We start from the raw sequence: 14366 nt of genomic DNA, 5'->3' as shown, positions 1-14366 counted from the left end.
ACCCACCTCGGCCTCCTGAAGTGCTGGGATTACAGGCGTGAGCCACCGCATCTGACCACTTTTTTTTCTTTAAACAGTGATATCTTTTAAATGAATTAAGAGAATTTTCATTTTTATATTTACCTACATACTCAGCATTATCAGTGCTGTTTCTGTAGACTCATATTTCATCTCATATATTTATCTTTAGCTATTATATTTCTTTTTTATAATACAGATCTGAGGGTGACAAATTCTCTCAAGTTACACTTACCTGAAAATGACTTCATTTTCCCCTAATTTTTGAACTGTATTTTTGATGGAAAAGTAATACTGGGTTGACATACTTTATAGAACTTAAAAGATGTTATCTCATCTTCTGGCCTTCATTGTTTCTGGTAAGAAGCCAGATCCCATTCATATCTTTATTCTGTGTGTAATTTATTTTTTTATGTCTGGTCATTTTCAAGATTTTGTCTTTAGCTTTGGTTTTCAGCAGTGTGACAATAATATGCTTAGGTGTGGATTTTTTTATATTAATCCTGCTTAGTTTATGAATTTGCAAGTTGACATTGTCACAAAATGTGGGACATTTTTGGGCTTTTCTTTGAATATGTTTTAACCCCTTTTTTCCTACCATTTCTTTTAGGACTTTATGTATTTTAGACTGGATATTACTCCACAGGTCACTGAGAATCTAATCTTTATTATTCAATCCTTTATTTATCAGTTCTTCAAAACAAATTATTTCTATTAAACATTCTTTGATCAGTTCTTCTTCTTCTCCAATCTGCTTTTATTCCCATCACAGAAAATTTTGATATAGTGTAATTTTTTATTCTAGAATTTTAATTTAGATTTTGGATATTGGTCCTTTGTTGGATGCATACTTTGTGAATATCTTCTCCCATTGTGTAGGCTGTCTGTTTACTCTGTTGGTATGCAGCCTTATTTCTGAGTTCTTTATTCTGTTTCTTTGGTCTATGTGTCTGTTTTTTGTACCAGCACCATGCTGTTTTGGTTAGCACAGTGTTGGTACTACAGTGATTGCAAGTCCAGGCACCAAAAAGGAAACTGTCCATCTAAGAATCAGAGTTACCTTTCTGTTTCTGTCTTTAAACATTATTTTTTTCAGCTGAATGGGTAATGGACAAAATATTTATGGGTAGTGTATAAAAGTCATGATTTGTATGATACGTAGTTAAAATATTTTTGCTCCAATAGAAAAAAGCAGACAAAATCTTTCAATATTTCTATTTTTCTATCCTAATCATTCCAGAGAATGTTGGTTTGGGTTTTCAAACTTCATTTAACATGAAGCTTCACGTAAAAGCACAAAAAAAAAGAAAAAAGACTTTTTTTTTTTACCTTTAACAAAATAGAAAGTAAGCGAGCTAATCTAAACACATAAAAAACATTCAGATGGCAAGTTTGACCTTGGTTCTAGTCCAATATTTTACATAGGAAAAGTCATTTTGTCTAGTCTTATTATTATAAGTACACTTAAAATCCATAAAATTTATGTTTAGTTTTATCTTTAGTATTATCCTACATTTAATGCATTTTAGTTTTTACATAACAGAAATTATATCTATTGAATATATGTCTACATTACAAAAATCAATCAGAAGATATATTAAAGGAAAAAATTCCCCATTTCTCAATCTCATACATCTCCTGTTGAATTTATTTGTCATAATTCTATTGAATTATTTACTTTTTTTGTATGTACTTTATGTTCTGGGGTACATGTTCATAACGTGCAATTTTGTTACATAGGTATACACGTGCCATGATGGTTTGCTACACCCATCAACCTGACATCTACATTAGGTATTTCTCCTAATGCTATCCTTCTCCTAGCCCCCACCCCCTGACAGGTCCCAGTGTGTGATGTTCCCCTCCCTGTGTCCATGTGTTCCCATTGTTCAACTCCTACTTATGAATGAGAACAAGCGGTGTTTGATTTTTCTGTTCTTGTGTTAGTTTGCTGAGAATGATGGTTTCCAGTTTCATCCATGTCCCTGCAAAGGACATGAACTCATCCTTTTTTATGGCTGCATAGTATGCCATGGTGTATATGTGCCACATATTCTTTATCCAGTCTATCATTGATGGGCATTTGGGTTGGTTCCAAGTCTTTGCGATTGTGAACTGTGCCACAATAAATAAATGTGTGCATGTGTCTTTATAGTAGAATGATTTATAATCCTTTGGGTATATACCCAGTAACGGGATTGCTGGGTCAAATGGTATTTCTAGTTCTAGATCCCTGAGGAATCACCACACTGTCTTCCACAATGGTTGAACTAATTTACACTCCCACCAACAATGTAAAAACATTCCTATTTCTCCACATCCTTACCAGCATCTGTTGTTTTCTGACTTTTTAATGACCGCCATTCTAACTGGCGTGAGATGGTATCTCACTGTGGTTTTGTGCCAGCAAATACTGGGTCTTATTTATTCTTTCTGGGTTTTATTTGTTCCCATTAACCATCCCCACTTCCCTCCCACTTTCACTCCCCACTACACTTCCCAGACTCTGGTAACTATCCTTCTACTCTCTATCTTCATGAGTTCAATTGTTTTAATTTTAAGCTCCCAAACATAAGTGAGAATATGTAATGTTTGTCTTTCTGTGCCTGACTTATTTCATATAACATAGTGACCTCCAGTTCCACCTATCTTGCAAATAACAGAATCTCATTCTCTTTTACGGTTGAATAGTACTCCATTGTGTATATGTACCACATTTTCTTTATCCATTCATCTGATGATGGACCCTGAGGTTGCTTCCAAATCTTAGCTATAGTGAATAGTGCTGCAGTAAACATGGCAGTGCAGATATCTCTTTGAAATACCAATTTCCTTTCCTTTGAGTACACACTTAGGAGTGGGATTGCTGGATTTTAATTTTTAAGGATCTTATACATTTCACTTCATAGTGGGTGTACTAATTTACATTCCCACCAACAATTTAAAGGGGTCCCTTTACTGCACATCCTGGTCAGCATTTATTATTGACTGTCATTTAGATAAGAGCCATTTTAACTGTGGAAAGATGATACCTCATGTAGTTTTTATTTGCATTCTTCTGATGATCAATGACATTGAGCATATTTTCAAACAACTGTTTTCTATTTGTGTGTCTTCTTTGGAGAAAGATCTATTCAGATCTTTTGGCCATTTTTAAATCAGATTATCAGATTTTTTTCTTATATATTTGTTTGAGCCCCTTATATATTCTAGTTATTGATCCCATTTCAGATGGGCATTTTGCAAATATTTTCTCTCATTCTGTAGGTTGTCTCTTCACATTGTTGATTCCTTTCTTTGCTGTGCAAGAAGTTTTTTAACTTTATGTCATCCCATTCGTCCATTTTTGCTTTGGTTGCCCATGTCTATGGGGTATTACTCAATAATTATTTGCCCACTCAATGTCCTGGAGAGTTTCCTCAATATTTTCTTTTAGTAGTATTATAGTTTGAGGTCTTAAATTTAAGCCTTTGATCCATTTTGATTTGAATTTTATATATGGCTAGAGATAGGGGTCTCGTTTCATTCTTCTGCATATGAAGATACAGTTTTTTCCAGCATCATTTGTTGAAGTGACTGTCCTTTCTCCAAAGTATATTCCTAGCACCTTTGTTGAAAATTAGTTCACTGTGGATGAAAGAATTTATTTCTCAATTCTCTATTCTGTTTCATTGGTCTATGTGTCTGTTTTTATGCCAGTATCATGCCATTTTGATTACTATAGCTCTGTAATATAGTTTGAAGTCAGGTAATCTGACTCCTTAATTTTGTTGTTTTTGCTTGCAATAGCATTGGCTATTCTAGGTCTTTTGTTGTTCCATATAAATTTTAGGATTATTTTTCTACATTTCTGTGAAGAACATCATTGGTATTTTAATAGGGCTTGCATTAAATCTGTAGATTGCTTTTGGTAGTATAGACATTTTAAGAACTTTGATTTTTCCAATCCATAAACATGGAATATCTTCTGTTTTGGCAGGTGTCATCTTCAATTTGTTTCAATTCTCATTTCTTTGGTTGAGTTAATTCCAAAGTATTTTATTTTATTTGTAGCTATTGTAAATGAGATTACCTTGTTTATTTCTTCCTTAGATTGTTCACTGTTGACATATTAAAAATGCTACAGATTTTTGTATGTTGAGTTTATATCCTGCAACTTTACAAAATTTGTTTATCAGTTCTAATAGTTTTTTGTGGAGTCTTTTGGTTTTCTCAAATATAAGATCACATCATCTGTGAGCAAGGGTAATTTGACTTCTTCCTTTTTAATTTGGATGCCCTTTTTTCTTCTCTCATATGATTGTTCTAGCTAGGACTTCCAGTATTATGCTGAATAACTGGTGACAATGGGTATCGTTGTTGTCAAGTTCCAGATCTTAGAGGAAAGGCTTTCGGATTTTCCCCCTTCAGTATCATACTAGCTGTGGGTCTGTTGTATATGGCTTTTATTGTGTTGGGGAATGTTCCTTCTGTACCCAGTTCTGTACCCAGTTTTTGAGGATTTTTATCATGAAGACATGCTGGATTTTATAAAAGCTTTTTCAGCATCAACTGAAATGATCATATGATTTTTTTTCATTTATTCTAATGATGCGATGTATCACATTGATTGATTTGCATAGGTTAAACCATCCTTGTATTCCTGGGATAAATCCTAATTCATCATGATAAAGGATCTTTTTAATGTGTTTGTTGAATTTTGTTTGCTAGTGTTTTATTGAGAATTTTTGTATCCATATTCATCAGGGATATTGCCTTGTACTTTTCTTTTATATATATATATATATATATATATTTGTCTAGTTTTGATTTCAGGGTAATACTGGCCTCACAGAATGAGTTTGAAAGTATTTCCTACTCTTCTATTTTTTGAATAGTTTGAATAGGATTGATATTAGTTGTTCTTTAAATGTTTGATAGAATTCAGCAGTAAAGCCATCAGGTCCCAGACTTTTCTTTGCTGGGAAATTTCTTATTACAGCTTTGATCCTGTTACTTGTTTATGGTCTGTTCAGGTTTTCTATTTCATGGTTCAACATTGGTAGATTATATGTATCTAGGAATTTATCTACTTATTCAAGGTTTTTCAACTTATTGGCATAAAGTTGTTTATAGTAGTCTCTAATGATCCTCTAAATTTCTGCAGTATCAGTCATGATGTCTCCTTTGTCATCGCTAAATATATTTATTTGAGTCTTCTGTCTCTTCTTAGTCTTTCTAAAGGTTTGTCAATTTTGTTTATCTTTTCAAGAAACAAAGTTTTAGTTTTATTGATCTTTTGTATTTTTTTTTCATTTCATTTTTATTCATTTCTGCTGTGATCATGAGTACTTTTTTCTTCTACTAATTTTGGTTTTAGTTTCTTTTGCTTTTCTAGTTCTTTATGATGTATCATTAGGTTGTTTATTTGAAATTTTTCTTCTCTTTTGATGTAGGCAGTTTTAGCTCTAAGCTTTGCTCTTAGTATGGGAACATAAATAACAGAAATGTACACCATAAGTTTTGTTATGCTATGTTTCTTTTATCATTTGTTTGAAGACATTTTTAAATTTCCTTCTTAATTTTTCCATTGACTCACTGGTCATCCAGGAGCATATTGTTTAATTTCCATGTGTTTGCATACTTTCCAAAATTCCTCTTGTTGTAGATTTATAGTTTTATCCCATTGTGGTCAGAGAAGATGCTTGATATTATTTCAAATTTTTGAATTTTTTTGACTTGTTTTGTGACCTAACATATGGTTTGTACTAGAGAATAATCCATGTGCTTAGGAGAAGACTGTGTATTCCATGGTCATTGAATGAAATATTCTGTAAGTATCTATTATGTCCATTTGTTCTATAGTGAAGAGTAAGTCTCATATTTCTTTGTGGATTTTCTGTCTGGAGGATCTGTCCAATCCTGAATGTGTGGTGTTGAAGTGTGTGGTCTCTAGTTATTATGTGTTGGAATTTATCTCTCTCATTAGCTCTAATAATATTTACTTTATATATTTGGGTGCTTCAGTCTTGGATGTATATATGTATTTACAATTGTCATATACTCTTGCTGAATTGATCCCTTTATCATTACATAGTAACTTTCTTTGTATCTTCTTATGGTTATTATATTGAAATATATTTTGTCTGATGTAAATGTAGTGACTCTTGCTCTTTTTTGGTTTCTGTTGGCATGGAATATCTTTTTTCCATCCCTTTATTTTCACTCGATGTGTGTCTTTATATATGAAGTGAGTTTCTTGTAGGCAACAAGTCACTGCATCTTGTTTTTTTTTGTAGTCCATCAGCCACTCCATGTATTTTGATTGGAGAGTTTCGTCCATTTACAGTGAATGTTATTTATTGATAAGGACTTACTCCTGCCGTTTTCTTGTTTTATATGGTTTTGAGGTTTCCATGTGGCTTAAAACACTATCTTATAAACCATTCTTTTTAGCAGATCATAATTTAACACTTTGCATAAACAAACAAAAAATAAAACCAATAAAAAAGTATACTTTGAGTTCATTCCCCTGATTTTTAACCTTTTGTTGTTTCTTTTTATATCTTATTGCACTATGTCTTGAAAAGTTATTGTAGTTATTAGTTTTAATTAGTTTATTGTTTAGTCATTCTACTTCAGATAAGAGTGGTTTACATGCCACAGTTAGAGTGTCATAATATTCTGTGGTTTTTCTGTGTCCTTACTATGACCAATGAGTTTTCTACCTTCAGATGATTTCTTATTGCTCATTAATTATCCTTTTCTTTCTGATTGAAGTACTCCCTTTAGCACTTTTTGTAGGATGGGTCTGGTGTTGATGAAGTCCTTTGGCTTTTTTTTGTCTAGGGAAGTTTTTATTTCTCCTTAATGTTTGAAGGAAATTCTCACTGAATATACCATTCCAGGGTAAAAGTTTTTTTTTTCCTTCAGCAGTTTAAATATATCGTGCCACTTTCTCCTGATCTGTAAGGTTTCCACTGAAAAGTCTGCTGCCAGACATATTGGAGCTCCATTTTTTGTTATTTGTTTCTTTTCTCTTGCTGCTTTTAGGATCCTTTCTTTGTCCTTGACCTTTGGGAGTTTGATTATTAAATGCCTTTATGTAGTCTTTCTTGGGTTAAATCTGCTTGGTGCTCTGTAACCTTCTCATACTCAGATATTGATATCTTTCTCTAGATTTGGGAAGTTCTCTGTTATTATCCCTTTGAAAAAACTTTCTACCCTATCTTTTTCTCTGCCTCATCTTTAAGACCAATAACTCTTAGATTTGCCCTTTTGAGGCTATTTTCCAGGCCTTGTAGGTGTACTTTATTTTTTTGTTTCCTCTGACTGTGTATTTTCTCATAGCCTGTTTTCAAGCTCACTGGTTATTTATTCTGCTTGATCAATTCTGCTATTAAAAGACTGATGTGTTTTTCATTATGTCAGTTGCATTTTTTAACTCCAGAATTTCAGTTAAATTCTTTTTAATTATTTTAGTCTATTAAATTTATTTGCTAGAATTCTGAATTCCTTCTCTGTTATCTTGAATTATCTTGCATTTCCCCAAAACGGCTATTTTGAATTGTCTATCGGAAAGGTCACATATGTCTGTTTATCCATGATTGGTCCATGGTGCCTTATTTAGTTCATTTAGTAAGGTCATGTTTACTTGGATGGTGTTGACACTTAAAGGTATTCACTGGTTTCTGGGCATTGAAGAGTTAAGCATTTACTGTAGTCTTCACAATCTGGGCTTATTTGTAACCGTCCTTCTTGGGAAGGCTTTCCAGGTATTTAAAAGGACTTGGGTGTTGTGATCTAAGTCATATCTGCATTAGGGGACACTCCAACTCCATTAACACTGTGGTTCTTGCTGACTCATAGAGGTACTTCCTTGGTAGTTTTGTATAAGACACCAAAATTCTCTGCATTGCCAGGCAGAGATTTTTGGTCTCTTCCCTTATTTTCTCCCAAAAAAATGGAGTCTTGCTCTCTATGCTGAGCCACCTGGACCACCACTACTGAGATAACACTGGGTCAGTCCTGAAGCCGTTACAGCACTGGGTCTTCCCCAAGGCCTACAGTAATCATAACCTTGCTACTGCCTATGTTTGCTCAAGACCCTAAGGCTGTACAATTAGCCAGTGACAAAGGCAGATAGGCTCATGTCCTTCTGTTCAGGGCAGTAAGTTCTCCCAGATCCCAGCTGGATCCAGAGATGCTGTCCAGGAGCTAGGGAATGGAGTCAAAAACATTAGAAATCTACCTGGTATTCTATTTTACTGTCGATGAGCTTGCTCTCAAACCATGAGATCCAGTCCTTCCCACTCTTCCCTCCCCTTTTCATAGGCAGGGGAACCTCATGCCTTCGCCATTACTACCACAGTTGCATGGGGAGTATTGCCAGGCTTCCACCAATGTTCACTTAAGGCCCATGGGCTCTTCAGTCAGCTTGTGGTTAATGTTGCCAGGCCTGGGACTCACCCTTTAGGGTGATGGGCTCCCTTCTGGCCCAGTGCAGGTCCAGAAATGCCATCCCAGAAGCAAGACTGGAATCAGGGACCCCAAGAGTCCACCTGGTTCTCTACTTCTCTGTGGTCAACCTGCTAATTAAGGTACAAGACAAAGTTCCTTTACTTTTTTCTCTGCTTTTCTCAAGCAGATGGAATCTCTTGTAATAGCCATCAGAACTGAGAATGTACTGAGTCTTAACTGAAACCAGCACATGGTAGAGTCTCACCCAAGGCCCCCAGCCTACTATCTGGGTATTGCTGCTGGTTATTCAGGGTCCAGGGTCTCTTTAGTTAGCAGGTGATAGATCCTGCCAGAACTAGGTCCTTCCCTTCAAGGTAGCAGGTTCCCTTTTTGCTCACTGTGTGTCTAGAAATGTTGTCCAGGAGCTAAGGTCTGGAATGGGGGCCTCATTAATTTGTCCAGTGCCCTAGCTTTCTGTTGGCTGAGCTGGTATCCAAAACGCAAGACAAAAGTCCCTTTTACTCTTCCTCTTCTCTCCTCAAGGGGTCAGAAGGGGTCTCTTTTGGAGTCATGAACTGTACAGTCTGGGGTTGGGGGAGGGGTGGTGCGAGCACTCCCTTCTCCCTTAGCTGCCCCAGCTGGTGTCTCAGTAGGCCATGTGCCTTCCAAGTTCACTGGTTCTGATCCCAGCTCAGCACCAGAACTCACCAAAAAGTTGCAGTTCTTGTGTCCTAGACTGCCCTTCATGTTTATTTAGGGCCTCAGAGCACTCCAACCAGTGGTGGCAAGGCTTGCTAAAACTCAAGTTCTGACTGCTGGGATTGGTGATTCCCCTCCAGCTGGGGCTGTTCCAAATGCTCCCTCCATGGGCAAGCATCAACTACATACAGCTTGGTTCTGCTTTACACTGTGACAAGGCAGAACTGAGTTCAATGCAAAGTCTCATAATCACCGTGTTCTCCCTCCCCAATTGCACAGATTCTCTGTACCATGCAGCCACTGCTGGGAGATGGGGAATGGGTGGCCTCAGCAATTCAAGACTGTTTTTCCATTTTCAGTGCCTCTTTTAGTAAGTTAAAACCAGCTGTTATGAGTGCTCACTTAATTTTTGGTTCTTATGAAGGTGCTGTCTTATGTGTAGATAGTTGTTGAATTCAGTGTTCGTATTGGTGGGAGGACAATTGGTGCAGCCTTCTTCTATTCCACCGTCTTGCTCCTCTCCCTCCATATATTCTTCTTAACATAATATGCTCATACATTGTTTTTCTTGTCACTCTATTTTTTATCGTCATCATTTTAGTGACTGCACTAAAAGCTTACCACAGTTGACTGGTTTATTAAACTTTAAAATATTTTCTGAATTATACTATTGTATATTATGTCGTCCATATAACCTTGGGTTTCATTTTGCTTGTCTTTAAAAGGGAATGATACCTATGTCACAGATTACAGTGAGGAACAAATAAAATAATCTGTATTAAATGTGTAATATACTACCTGAAACATCTTTGACTTAAACAAAGTGTTAGTTTCCTTTATCTTTTGAGACAAATCCGTAGGCCATAGATGCCTTGCTACAGATAAGTGGATACACATCGTTCACAAAATAAGAAAGCAGGAAATGGTGGATTTTGTAGTGCGTGGAGCAGGCCACACACTAAGAAACTGGAAAAGACTTGCTGTGAACATTAAATTGTAATTAACATAAAAACCATATGTATTTTGGCATTAGATATTTGCTAGTATATGAGTTTGGGGAAGATAGATAGTTTGTTTTCTTTATGCCTCGACTCTGTTTCTGTACAAACAGTCTTTTTTCTGCTATAATCCCATGATAGAAGTTTCGACTTAGAAGTTAGCTGTGACTCTTTGCTCACAGATGAAATGCCCATGTTTTATACACTCAAATTGTCATTTAAAGTAAATGTCGGAATTTACATATGCCCGCTCCCTTGGAGATTTCAGAAGCAAAGTGACGTATCAAAGAACCGGGGTTCAGGAATCAGGAGCTCAGTATCTGGTCTAGTGCTGTCACTAACATGTACAGATAAAGGCTACTTACTGGGGGCTGTTTCCCTCATTTAAAAATAAGTTTTAAAAATTATTTCATCTTTGAGATTCCATGACCAGAAATACATAAAGGAAACAAACATTTTAAACATTTTATTTTAATTTAAATATCATCTAGCTGAGCAAATATTTACTTTTAAAAGAAAGCAGTATGGGGACTAGTTAATAGACAGAACATCTCTCATACAGAGAGACTGATAGATTGAAATTTAAAAATTCAATTATTTTTACAAAGTGAGTGACAGTGAAAAAATAATTTTATTGTATCTCCTAATGATCTAGATTCCTGTCTTCATGTTGTTGTAGCCCCATGGGCTCCAAAAAATACACATTTTTTCAGACACTGAAAAAAGAAAAGTTTGGGACAGGTGTGGTGGCTCATGCCTGTAATCCCAGCACTTTGGGAGGCCGAGGCAGGTGGATCACGAGGTCAGGAGATCGAGACCATCCTGGCTAACATGGTGAAACCCCGTCTCTACTAAAAATACAAAAAATTAGCCAGGCGTGGTGTCAGCTGCCTGTAGTCCCAGCAACTTGGGAGACTGAGACAGGAGAATCGCTTGAACCAGGGAGGCAGAGGTTGCAGTGAGCTGAGATCGTGCCACTGCACTCCAGCCTGGGTGACAGAGTGAGACTCCGTCTCAAAAAAAAAAAGGAATCAAACAGGGAAAAACTGTGCCAAAAAAATCAACAACAAAAACCAAAGTATATGCATCTGTCTCTTATACACATCTAGATGTGTATAAGAGACAGACCCGTCTCTACTAAAAATACAAAAATTAGCTGGGCGTGGTGGCGTGTGCCTGTAGTCCCAGCTACTCAGGAGGCTGAGGCAGGAGAATCGCTTGAACCAGGGAGACGGAGGTTGCAGTGAGCCGAGATCATGCCACTGCACTCCAGTCTGGCAACAAAGCGAGACTCCATCTCGAAAAAAATCAACAACAAAAACCAAAACAAAACAAACAACCACTAAGAATCTTGACATATCATGTATCAATCATTTCAAGCCACTTCAGTGGGGATAATTCTAACCAAATGACTCTATCAGTAATATAAATATCACAGTTTATGCCAGATTAATTGGTGATAACTCTTTCAGACTTATATACAACTAAATCAATCTAACAATAACCATAAGAGCTTGAATCTGAATTTTCTGAAAAAACTCATAATTACAACCCTGAAAACCCAATTTTAAAACTCTCAGCAATAAAATGAGAGTAAAGGTGGCTCCATTACAGGGAATACAAGTAAATTTCACTGAAGTTTTCTCTAACACTAATGAAAGAACTAAGAGCTGGGAAGATAGAGCCAAATTCATTTAACTGAGAATGCCTCAAGAAATAGGTGTGCTTTCTTCATAGCTACATGAGTGGAAGACTAAATGGACTATTCTATAGCTAAATATCTGTGCTATATAAAAGAAAACCTATAGAAATTGAAAGCCCAAGTATTGAAGTCAAGAGCTGTAAGTAAAGATTGGGATGTCTGTTGTATTTTAAGTATATAGTGGGGAAGAGTAAGCACATAAGAATGTAAGAGATGTCTTGTTATGCTGGACTGTTGTCTGTGAATTCCATAAGAAATGGAAGTTGACATACTCCATTACCTAGAAATAAAACACATTTTCAGATAAAACAGCCATTTTTCACGAGGTCACAAAAGCTCAGCCAGAAGAAAGCCAAAGAGGCATGGAACAAATGGGCTTACAGAGATCGTTTTAGGCTGATTAGTTATTCATATCATTTTCAGTTCATAGACTAGTTAGCAGGCAAAGATTGGACTAAATGATAAGGGACCTTAATGATAAGTTTTGGGCTAAGTGAAAAAAAATGATGCAAGCAAAAAGAACATGTGCATCAATTTCATTACCCTTGCCTACTTTAGAAAATGCAAATGGAATGTGAGCAGTGCTAGTCATGGTGGACGTTATTTGTTTAGGATACTTTTTTTTTTTTTTTTTTTGAGACTTGCTCTGGACTTTTTTTGGAGTCTTGCCGTGTCCCCAGACTGGACTGCAGTGGTGCGAGCTGGGCTCACTGCAAGCTCCGCCTCCCGGGTTCACATCATTCTCCTGCCTCAGCCTCCCGAGTAGCTGGGACTACAGGCGCCCGCCACCATGCACGGTTAATTTTTTTGTATTTTTAGTAGAGACGGTGTTTCCCCATGTTAGCCAGGATGGTCTCAATCTCCTGACCTCGTGATCTGCCTGCCTCGGCCTTCCAGAGTGCTGGGATTACAGGTTTGAGCCACCGCGCCCGGCCATTTGTTTAGGATACTCTTATAGCTGGTTTAGTAGCAAATGCTTCTTCCTACTCTGTTAAACATACATTTTGGCCATATATGCTGGAGTCTATAAGCCGGGGGTGTGATTAAAATCATGTCGTGAACACTCTATCAAAATTCAAACCCATCATACTTTTTCATGTGTTGTATGAGAATCTTCACTCTTGTTTTCACATACATAATTATTTTTCTATTAATTATACTCAAAATCTTTACCACATTTCTGGGAAATAGGAAAGAGATGTACAAACAGTCATTAAAACAAACTTAAAGGAGTAAGAACATTATCCTAGCGATTATTTGCCCCAGAAAATGTTTGTCTACCAAGATTGTCAGGGATTTTGAAGGTAATAGTAATGCATTATAGTCACATAGTTATAATGGAGGACTGGTTGTCATCACTGCCTTATCAGCCATGTACACAGACTGTGACTTTCACAGTTCTACTAGGACATCCGTCTCCTGAGGATCCAAAGATCCAACCCTTTGCAGGCAGCTGTGGCCAAAAGGCCTTAAGTCTACATCTGATGGCTAGATGCCTTAGAATGCTGACACACTATTCTCATCTCAGTGTTGATCCATGGTGTGCAGGCATTGGTTTAGTTACCCGTGGATCCCTGCCCTGGTGATGCATCTATCCCGATTGTGCTTCTCTCTTTATGGTCAGGTCAGGTGTGCCTCTCGAGTTGCCCATACTTCCAGGAGATCATGCTTTCATAGTCTCCGTCCTGCACCCAGCCCAGGTGATCTTTGCTCTCCAGAAATAACCAGAGCCCCCTTGTTATTCTTGGAAAAGTCAGCCTCTGATTGTTCTTGAGAGATGAAGAAGAGGCTCACCAAGTTGGATGAATTGTGCTAGGTCCACATTTTCCAGACATTTGAGATTTAAACTTCATTTTGGATACCAAGATAATTTCAAGAAACTGCAACATGAAAGCTGTCATACTGCTGACATTCATTGGCTTCTGATAATTAGTATCTGTGTCTCTTGAATTTGTTTTTTGATCAGTCATCGCAATATCTACATACTTTGGGAAGATACTTGTTTACTGTAAGAAAGAGAGTCTAACATCATAAGTGTAGGCTGTGGAATTGTGCTGCCTGGATTTAAATATGGATATAACTCTGCCATTCATTAGTTGTGTGACCTTTGGCAAGCTAACCAAGAATTTCATGCCTCAGTTTCTTTATATGAAAAATGAACACAACAATAGTATGTATCTTGTAAGGTTGCGCTAAGAATTAAATAAATTATTACATATAAAGTGCTTAGAACAAAGTAAGTGCTTAGAACTCACTTTCTCAGTATATGTGAGAAATTATTATATATGGGGCATATATTGGGTCGAAGAACACAATATCCCAAAAAGAAGCCCTCAGCAGCAGCCTCAGAAGAAAAATATTTCTCTGACCTTCTCCAGCCCTCCTGTCTCGGTCCCATTCTCTGCTAAGGTTATCCATGGAAACTAGAATCCCTTTTCCTCAAGGCATGTCATAGAAACTAGAATCCCTTTTTCCCCAAACCAGCAATAAAACTTAAAAATATTACTCTT

General features: G+C 36.7%; 1 pseudogene; it reads right to left on the bottom strand.

Moving 5' to 3' along the window:
- The window catches only part of LOC105550604, a 59208-nt pseudogene extending 45382 nt beyond the window's left edge, over positions 1-13826 (bottom strand).
- Between the last annotated feature and the right edge of the window lie 540 nt (positions 13827-14366).

The sequence above is a fragment of the Mandrillus leucophaeus genome, unplaced genomic scaffold (genome assembly GCF_000951045.1).
Source record: "Mandrillus leucophaeus isolate KB7577 unplaced genomic scaffold, Mleu.le_1.0 Scaffold113, whole genome shotgun sequence".
Taxonomy (NCBI): Eukaryota; Metazoa; Chordata; class Mammalia; order Primates; family Cercopithecidae; genus Mandrillus; species Mandrillus leucophaeus.
The sequence above is the reverse complement of the archived record's forward strand: the minus strand, read 5'-3'. Positions and strand labels throughout refer to the sequence as shown.